At 40.6% G+C, this 9,697-nt stretch overlaps 1 non-coding gene across 1 annotated transcript; it reads left to right on the forward strand.

The window, feature by feature from the left end:
• Nucleotides 1-9,096: 9,096 nt before the first annotated feature.
• Trnas-cga (transfer RNA serine (anticodon CGA)) lies at nt 9,097-9,171 on the forward strand. The gene has a single exon. It is a non-coding gene; the product is annotated as a tRNA-Ser (tRNA).
• The last annotated feature ends 526 nt before the right edge of the window (nt 9,172-9,697 follow it).

A 9,697-nucleotide genomic window follows, 5' to 3' on the forward strand; every position in this document is an offset into this window, starting at 1 on the left:
CTGCTGCTTCTGCTGATAATGATGGTGCTGCTGCTGTTTCACTTATTTCTGGTGTTTGTTGTTCCACAATTGCTGTGCCTTTCTGTGAATTATTAACATTTGGAGTGTTCACTTGCATTAATAAAATTTCACATTTGTCTTGGAGAGGTGTGGCTTCACTGGCAGCAGATTTCACATTGGAGTCTACAGGTAACACACACTTCCTGACTTTTCTATCATCACACTGCACATTTGAGATTTTATTTACAAGTTCTAAAATTTTTGTTACTATTACGTTTTTTCCATGTAAACTTAGATGAGAACCATGTGTTGTGTGAAATCTTTTCCCTAAATTGCTGATGTTCACAAATGTTACATTTTCAAACCGCTTGCAAATATTTTGCATCTCTTTATTGGCAGTTTCAATTTCTTTATTTACACAGGACCATTCTATCAAGTCGTAACGGTGTGGCACTGAAAAAACAATAACATTTGTTCCTCTCAGCACATACAGTTTTCTTTTTAGCGAGATTAAGAGATCGTTTTTTTCGTTCCTAGCTATATCATTTAATCCCGCCAGGAAGATGGAAAAGTCCTTTTTCCTCAATGGGGAAATTTTTTCTTGACTCATTGACGTAGCAGCACTGAATTTTGCTCCTGGTTTTATTGTACAGTTAAAATTAAAATTCTGACTACTTGTACGCCGAAATTCAGTGGCTATATTTCGTCCTTGGCTGTCGGCATACAGTTCAATTTTACCGGTACTTGCTGTTCCGAGATTTCCTGTTTTCTGCCTACCTTTGCAGTAAGCGAAGTCTTGTTTGGCACTATTTATTATGTGTTTTTTGCTAACACATGTCGATATTGTCTCAGTAGAGCAGCTTAGCGGTGGAAGATTTTTCGTGAGCACTTTGGCATATGATCTTTTACTTAACTGCAGCTGAAATATTCCATGTTTTACCTTATTCACAAAGTCGTTTGGTTTTCCACATGGTACACTCGCACTGTTAACTTCACTGTCACAATCCGTAGTCGAAAGAGCTTGAAAGTAATTTTCGTTCACTACATTTATGTTTCTTTCGCCGTTTTCTGTATCTTGCATTATCTGTTTGCGTCTTTTGTACTTCACTTCCGTCCAATTCTCCGACATATTCGTACTTTCATGGCGCGAGTATTTCATGTTCCGTTAACTTTTTTCTTCTATAAGTTTCTTGATATCCATCTTCAAGGAACTGACAATAAATTGTAAACTAGACACTGTTCGCTGAGCTTTGTAATTTCATCCTTACAACTGTCACAATTTTTCTTTTTCACGGCAAAATTCACACTTTTTCTCGGAGACGCACAACGAATTTTTACACTAGCGGCCATTTTACCCAGACATGTCTAAAATTATATCTCCTGTGCTCAAAGAAAACTACAGACATAGCATGTCGTTAAAATTGTACACTGCATGTGTGGGAACAGGGTTGGAAAAAAAGAACACAGAGGTTGTGAGGTAAAAATTCATTTATTCCTCATCCAACTTAAAAGTAATTTTACATTTTCATAATCAGACATGGGAACACTATTCTCATACATGTTCTTGAGTCGATGGAGAGAAGAACATCCATTGAATTCCAGATCTTGAATAGGAGCAAACTTAAAGATTCGACGCATTCATGAGATCTTCTCCTTCCCCTTCACATAGATGATGGTATCTGTGTGGTTGAATAATTCAAGCACTGTCACCATATCCTTATAGGGCATGCCAGGATCATTCCAGTGAATTCTATGATAGAAATGTGTTAACCACTTTGCACTCTTCTGTGTCGTAGCACACTTCACATACTTGAAAGACCTCGGTGATACAATGTTTGCTGAGAATGTCTATTATTCCTGCATCTTCTGTGTACGCTACAAACACAAAATCTTTAAATATGAGCTGTCTACGCTCACAATCATATAAACTGTGAGCGTCTGCAATGATGTTCACACCTTGAGATGCCATTGTGAAATGGCGCAGCACCTGTTCACTTATACAGCTCATTGCACAACACCGGTGAGGGGCAGTAGTTGATCACATGGTCATGTAGAACTAGAGCATATGTGGCAGTGTGTTCTGGGAAATTTGTCTAGGTTCCAAATTCAATTCGCATATTTATAGGCCCAGACTTAATTGTCTCGTTCTGTTTCGAGCAGTCTATTACGATGATCGGTGATAGGTCCTTGAACTTCCGTGGACTGCTTAGACACTCTCCTCCTTCTTCTTCAGCACTTTCATCATAAGAAGCACGAAACCTTGCATACATGCCACATGCTAGACTGTAAATATTTTCATTCCACTGCAGGTGTAAATTGTCATATAGTTAGAACTCTGAATTCAGGTAGAGTTTGGCATTAGTTAACTTGCAGTTATCAAGCACGGTGGAATCATTGTCTATATTACTTCTTCTATCAGTCTGAAACGCAAGTATGATGAATCTAGGTGTCTCTAGCTGCGAAGAGGTTTTAATAGCCTATGTTTGTCTGTTCACAGTCGGTAACACTGGGTACTCGAAAATCTCCCAAGAGCGAAATGTCAGTGATAGAAATATACCAGAATTCGGGACTTTTAAAAGCTTCAAATGTCCATATTATCTTGCTGATTGTGATCACATTCTCTTTTTGAGCCCCTTGAATGTATGAGTTATTAACCGTCGCACTCCATACCAGAATGAGTTCCTGTTTAGCATTCATAATAATCTGTCTCATGTCCTCAAAGCCACTCAGACCCATTGAGTTCATAGCGTATTTCTTGGGACAGGAATGCTAAAGTGTTATGTGAAAGCTTGGCTGCTACTGTATCGCTAGCGTCGCTTTTCTGAATGAAACTCTTGCATGGAAGTGTTAGTGCGTCTTGGTGCTGGACGACAATCTTAATTTCATCGTTCTTGTTAAATGTGGTTGAAGTGTAAGGTTTATGCAAGAACTGTTCCTGAAGTATTATTCTCTCATCATACTCTGCTGGACTGGTTATATTGAGTGAGGACGTCATTGTGAGGTTTCAAGCCAACTGATTTAAGAAACACATAGCTCGCACATGTTATCACTTCGCTGTTCAGTAGCGAAGTGACGTGCTGTGGATTGCATGCACTTATACCCCATTGCAACTGAGGGGAAGAATCCGTATATAGTATGAATCGGAATGAGATAGGAATTCCTTGCAATGTTACACTCGACTCAGATTGTGCTGAAGGGAAGTATGTCCACAGTCTGATCTGACTTGTAAAATTTACTTGGATCCTTCTTCAAAACCTGCTCTTTGTGAAACCCAGTAGTCGCCCTATTGAACCTTTCTGGTTAAAGTCAGTCGTTGCATTATTGTCCTTATTTCAGATTTAAGTGTATTGATGGTTGCACATAGCTCAATACCTTTTCCAGACTATTTAAACACTGCGTTTAAATTAGCAATATCGTATGCACCCGGTTCTATTTCCACAATGTCTTTTTCACCGTTAATATCCAGATGCAGTTTGTTGTTAGTCTCAGTGATATTTAGGATGCAGTTGTACTTCTCCAGTCCAATCAATGCAATACTCCATTCACCAATGGCCTAATCAATTGGTGGGAAGTAATTTGCATGCAATACAGATGAGCATTCTTTTAACGTCAAAGTGTATGACATTGGAGCTGAACCTCAACTGATGAAGGAATGTTTAGAGCTCCTCCTTATATAGCATCATGCTTCTTTGTAAACGTCAACAGAAACATGATGCATAGATGACCACAGAGGTATATATCAAAGTCCTGACAGCGCCGATAATTATAGAACACACATCTTCTGTGGGTAAAGTATCGATGTAGTTCTTCTGGCGGTTGCAGGTCACCAAATGAGTCGAAATAGTAGATGGTATCCACATTTTTCATGCCCGGGCCTCCAGCAACATCTAAATTCACATTACCACATTCACCAGTTTTCCACATAGTCTTTGGTAATGTATCCCGCATAAACATACCATGGACTATGGGAATGTTGAGTTGCTTCTAACAAACTAAAGAATCAGTATTTGTGAGTGATCGATCTGGTACAACCGCTAAATGGCTTCTTTTTTATTTATGAGTAGACCAAGCCCATTCCTGTACAGTTTCAAGTACAGTACTTTTCCAATGGCTGCAGCTTCCACTCTTCTAACTGTGCTTGGGAGTTTTGGGCGTTCTTGACCATTCTAGCAATAGCTGCATCACCACCAGTGAGCCATCCTACCATCGACAGTGCGGAGAGGACCAGGATGAGAAATGGTAGAAAACCGCCAGATGTCTTGGGTATTGGTAGAATTCGAGGTGCTTTAACCGATCCTCTTCTTCTTCTTTTTCCTGAACATTTCTGCTTCAATGCGTTTTTAGCTGCATACGTCGCTGTCAGGGTACAGTTCTTCAAACAGCTCTGCTTCCCGCCCTTATCCCTCTTCTTGTTTAGTGCACAACATGCAGCATTCATAACTCGCTTGAAATTCATCACTCCTAAACCCAACTTAATTTTTCCGCTCATGATTTTATCAACTGGAAATGTTGCAATGCGTTGACCTATACCAATATCCTTTCTTCTCCATATCGCTTTAGCCTAATCAGTTAAAATCCTATCTGCAATGTGACGACTTGAGAGGTCTTTATTTGCAGTGTATGTAATGTAATGTTCCATACACGCTTCGTCGAGCAGATTAACCCCCTTAACAACTTGTGCCAAGTGTTTCTGAAGCTTTGTCCCAGGTCCACAGTAGTTATACCCTGGGATGTGTAATTCCACAGGCAGTTTGTATAGAATACCACCACCTCCTCTAATGAATGAAGCAGTGGTTGTGGACTGTGTAGCCCCTTTATATAGCAAATCGTTAGTATCAATCCAACTGTTTTGTGCAGCAGGAAAACCAAGCTATTAGACTAGTGCTTTATGTCCCCGATGTCTTATGACTCTCTCCACGAGAAACATATCTGGATCCGAGCTTTTCTGCAACTCCTTGGTGTAGAAGCAGCCAGCAATTTCTTTGCTTTTACTATCCTTCAATGTATAAGTTCTAGGATTCGTTCTTTGCACCTTTGAAACTGTAAATATCTCTGTTGACCAGTTCGGTAGTTATGATTTCTCAAATGTCGTCTTGTGTTTTGAGATACATACCAGAACACCTACATAAAATTTCTGTCTGGGTTGATCTAGCATTTTAATGCGATATTACACTGTATATATGAGTCCATCATCACGAATGTCAGTTAGTGTCATTTTTATTGCGCTATGTTTGGTTCGTTAATACTGAGCAATTATTTCTGGGGGGATATCTGTCCATTTGTATGAGTCACTAAGGCTAAAACGCATCCACATTCGACATTTTATTGTTCTGTTCAGACACTCCACGATACTTGCCTTCAGGTGTGTGAATGTTGAGTAGCGATGTATTCGGTACTACTGGATCATGGTCTTGAAATACCTATTGAAAAACTCTCTGCCGTGATCAGTTTGGAGGTTGTTTGGGCATCAATTCGCCCCTGTCTGTAGCACATGCTCAAACACATCCCTCGACATTTCTACCCGTTTTTGTTTTAACAGGTAATGTCCAGGCATTTTTTGGTAGGTCTTACAAAAATAAGATTCATTAAGCCAGGTGTTCTCTCAAGCCGCCTGTCACCAATCTGTATTGTGTCATCAGTTACAGTTATAGGATGCATGCCCAACATTTACGGTCTTCTCCTGCTAACGCCGAATATTCTATCTATCTGGCCATGGACGTGACGGATAATGAATTCGTCAATGTCAACACCATCGTTATCGCGTGTTTTTATTCTTTCTGAGAGCTGCCTGAGAGACTCAGTATCAGGCTTAAAGGTCTCTCTTAGTGTTTGCTGTCGATCCATACGCCCTAACGTTAGCAACCGTAATTTCTCTCGCACTGCTTTATGCGATTGAATTACTTTCTGCTTCATTGACATCTCACTGTATACTAATCAGACATCTCCGCAGCGTGAGGCTTTATATATCCACTCTTTTTCCTCTTACTATGTGCCTGCTCCCCATTCTTAACAACAAGGAAATCTACATCTATTGTCCCCTTAATAGCCTCGACCTATTCAGTTAAGTCGGTTACTTCCTTACCGATTTCATTAACTAACTCATTTAATGCATTCACCATTCTCAGAAGAGTCTGGTAATATGTCTCTAGTTCCCTGCGCATACCTCCAACTTTATGCACAATAGCCTGAATTTCTGCATCCATATACAGGCGAATATTTGCCTGTGCACACCCATTCTCTTGGGTTAAGAGCTAGACATGCATGCGAATTTGTCTATGGTGCAGTGTATACTGATGTACTAACCTCGCTTACCGTGCTATGTATGCAGGAACTCTCGAAAGTTATTCCTGTACCTACCATGTGTCAGTTTTCTTGTTTTATCAATAATGAGAAACTGATACTGTGGATGATTCGAGCAATCAGTACATTTCTCTCTGCCCCCCGGTAACTGGGTGGTCAGCGTGACAGAATGTCAATCCTAAGGGCCCAGGTTCCATTCCCGGCTGGGTTGGAGATTTTCTCCGCTGAGGGAGTGGGTGTTGTGTTTTCGTAATCATCATTATTTCATCCCCATCGACGCCCAAGACACGCAAGTGGCGTCAATTTGAAAGACTTGCACCTGGCAAATGGTCTACCCGATGGGAGGCACTAGTCACACGACATTTACATTTTATTTTAGTGCATGTCTATATAAATTCATTGAACGACATGTCAGTTCCTACATGTGCCTCATAAATGTGTTTTAAATTAATATTGTCTTGTTTGAAGACTATAATGAGGTTTGCATTATCCCTAACCAACTGCTTTGGGATTCTGGAATATGTTTGGCTTAGATAAAATACATCAGCACCCATATGAAGACCAAAATAGAAATATTTTCGCATTTGGTCTTGGTTTTCCACATCAAAATCGTCAAATATGAAGACAGTATTTGGCTTTCCTTTTTCAGGTGGGGGATATCACTGCTTTCACTGAATGCTGTGTATGTAACACCATCTACAATGCGCAATATCTCCTGTAATAACTGGTACTTGGCCTGAAACAGCGTTTTTGAAAATACACAAACATGTTCAAATTGGACTCCATCTACATGTGTTAGCAGTGTCATAAGGACATTCTTGCCACAATTGGATGCACCTACAATAATTGTGCATATGAGGTATGACAAAGTAATTTTCTTTGCAAGATGTGGCAACCCTGCGGGCTTGCATAGGCACAATATCTTTGACCTTGGTCTATAAACTGCTTCTAGTCCAAGAAGCACATCGATGCAACTGCTCAGTCATGAATTTTGCTGCGATAAGTTAACACGTGTTTGTGTCTCGTCACGGGAGTGGAACCACATAATATTGAGCAATGGTATGCCGTTTCTTTTTGACGTTAAACTGGGTGAAAACGCAACAACTTACGGTAAGCTTCAGAAGGCTTTTGGAGAGGAGGTTATGTCAAAGGGTCAAGTTTTTCGTTGGCATAAAATGTTTAGTGAAGGCAGAACGAATGTTGAAGACTGCAGTGTACGACCATCAACCCCACGGACAGATGTCAACTTGCCATGGTGCTTGACTCACACGATCTGATCGAAGATTATCTGTGAAAATGATTGCAGAAGACCTGAACATCAATCGAGAAACGGTTCGTCTAGTAATAACTGAAGATCTTGGTATGAGAAAGATTTGTGCAATAATGGTCATCAAAAATCTCACACCACAACAGCGAGAAACACGGAAAAATGTGGCAGCCGATCTGCTAGAGCAAACGGAAATCAATCCAGAATTGTTGAGCCATGTTATCACTGGTGATGAAAGTTGGTTTTTTCCGTATGATCCAGAGACAAAACGCCAAAGTTTGCAATGGTGCTCAAAGGGATCACCCAGACCAAAAAAAGCTTGCATGTCAAAGTTAAAAGTGCAATACATGCTTGTGTATTTCTGTGATTCCAAGGGAATTGTCCATAGAGAGTGGTTGCCTCCTGGACAAACAGTTAAACAATATTACTACAAAGAAATTTTAGAAAGGCTTCATAAACGAATTCTTCGTGTCTGTGCCAATATTGCTGATAATTGGATTCTGCATCACTATACTGCTCTGCCAGTACAGCAATTTTTAACCTCAAAACAAATTTCAATACTACCGAAGCCACCTTATTCATCGCTCATTGCTAATTTTCTATTTCCAAGAGTCAATACGACGATCAAGAGACACCACTTTCAAACAACACAAGATGTCCAAAAAGCTGTAACGAGGGTCTTGGAGGATATTACAGAAGATGAGTTTGAGAAATGTTACCAGCAATGGCAGAAGCGCTGGAAAAAGTGTGTGCTATCAGAAGGCATCTACTTTGAAGGAGACAACACTAAACTTGACTAAAGCAGTAAGCAACATTTTTTTCACATCAGTCTCATTACTTTATTGTCGCACCTCGTATATTATCAGGAAGGTGAATTCCATTCCCCATCTTCTTCGGTCACAGGACCAGACATCGACAACAAAGTCCATGTGATGAGGATTTTTCACCCACTCTGCCATGATACTAACTATGCCAGGTACTGACAAGTACTGACGAGTTCGAGTCTCGGTCCGGTACACAGTTTTAATCTGTCAGGAAGTTTCATATCAGCGCACACTCCACTGCAGAGTGAAAATCTCATTCTGGAAACAACACCCAGGCTGTGACTAAGCCATGTCTCCGCAATATCCTTTCTTTCAGGAGTGCTAGTTCTGCAAGATTCGCAGAAGAGCTTCTGTTAAGTTTGGAAGGTAAGAGACGAGGTACTGGCAGAAGTAAAGCTGTGAGTCGTGCTTGGGTATCTCAGTGGTAGAGCACTTGCCTGCGAAAGGCAAAGGTCCCGAGTTCGAGTCTCGGTCTGGTACACAGTTTTAATCTGCCAGGATGTTTCATATCAGCGCACACTCCGCTGCAGAGTGAAAATCTCATTCTGGAAACATCCCCCAGGCTGTGGCTAAGCCATGTCTCCACAACATCCTCTCTTTCAGAAGTGCTAGTTCTGCAAGGTTCGCAGAAGGGCTTCTGTTAAGTTTGGAAGGTAGGAGACGAGGTACTGGCAGAAGTAAAGCTATGAGGACGGGGCGTGAGTCGTGCTTGGGTAGCTCAGTGGTAGAGCACTTGCCCACGAAAGGCAAAGGTCCCGAGTTCGAGTCTCGGCCCGCACACAGTTTTAATCTGCCAGGAAGTTTCTTATTGACACGTAGTTGGTATATATAGAAAGACACACTTGAAGGGATAGTAATAGTATGTGTAGCGACTGTAACTCCATCACTTAACAGACTGAGCTATACAGGCTACACAGAGAAATCAGCTATATATATTTTACCTATGAAGACTAGCTTTATCGTACATTTTGTGAATAACTGGCAAGGGGATGTTTGGGGTAACTGTATGCTGCTGCATCATTATAGGTGTAGCACTCAAAACTAATGATATTAGTAAGTTTAATACTTTGACTATAATGAGAGAGGTAAGAAATAAAACACAAGCATGGTTTGAGATCATATACACATAATTTATTTATTTAAATATCATACACTGGATGCAGTACTTCAAGAAAATCAACAGACCCTTTCTGTATCTTCTTCTTCTTCACACCTGTACAGTATTTTCCAAACAAAGCTTTTTGACGTGCAATAAATTCCGTGCATATCTCCCTCAAGCCAATGGATGCCCTACAGTACTCAGGTT

Source organism: Schistocerca serialis, chromosome 4 (assembly GCF_023864345.2).
Source record: "Schistocerca serialis cubense isolate TAMUIC-IGC-003099 chromosome 4, iqSchSeri2.2, whole genome shotgun sequence".
NCBI lineage: Eukaryota > Metazoa > Arthropoda > Insecta > Orthoptera > Acrididae > Schistocerca > Schistocerca serialis.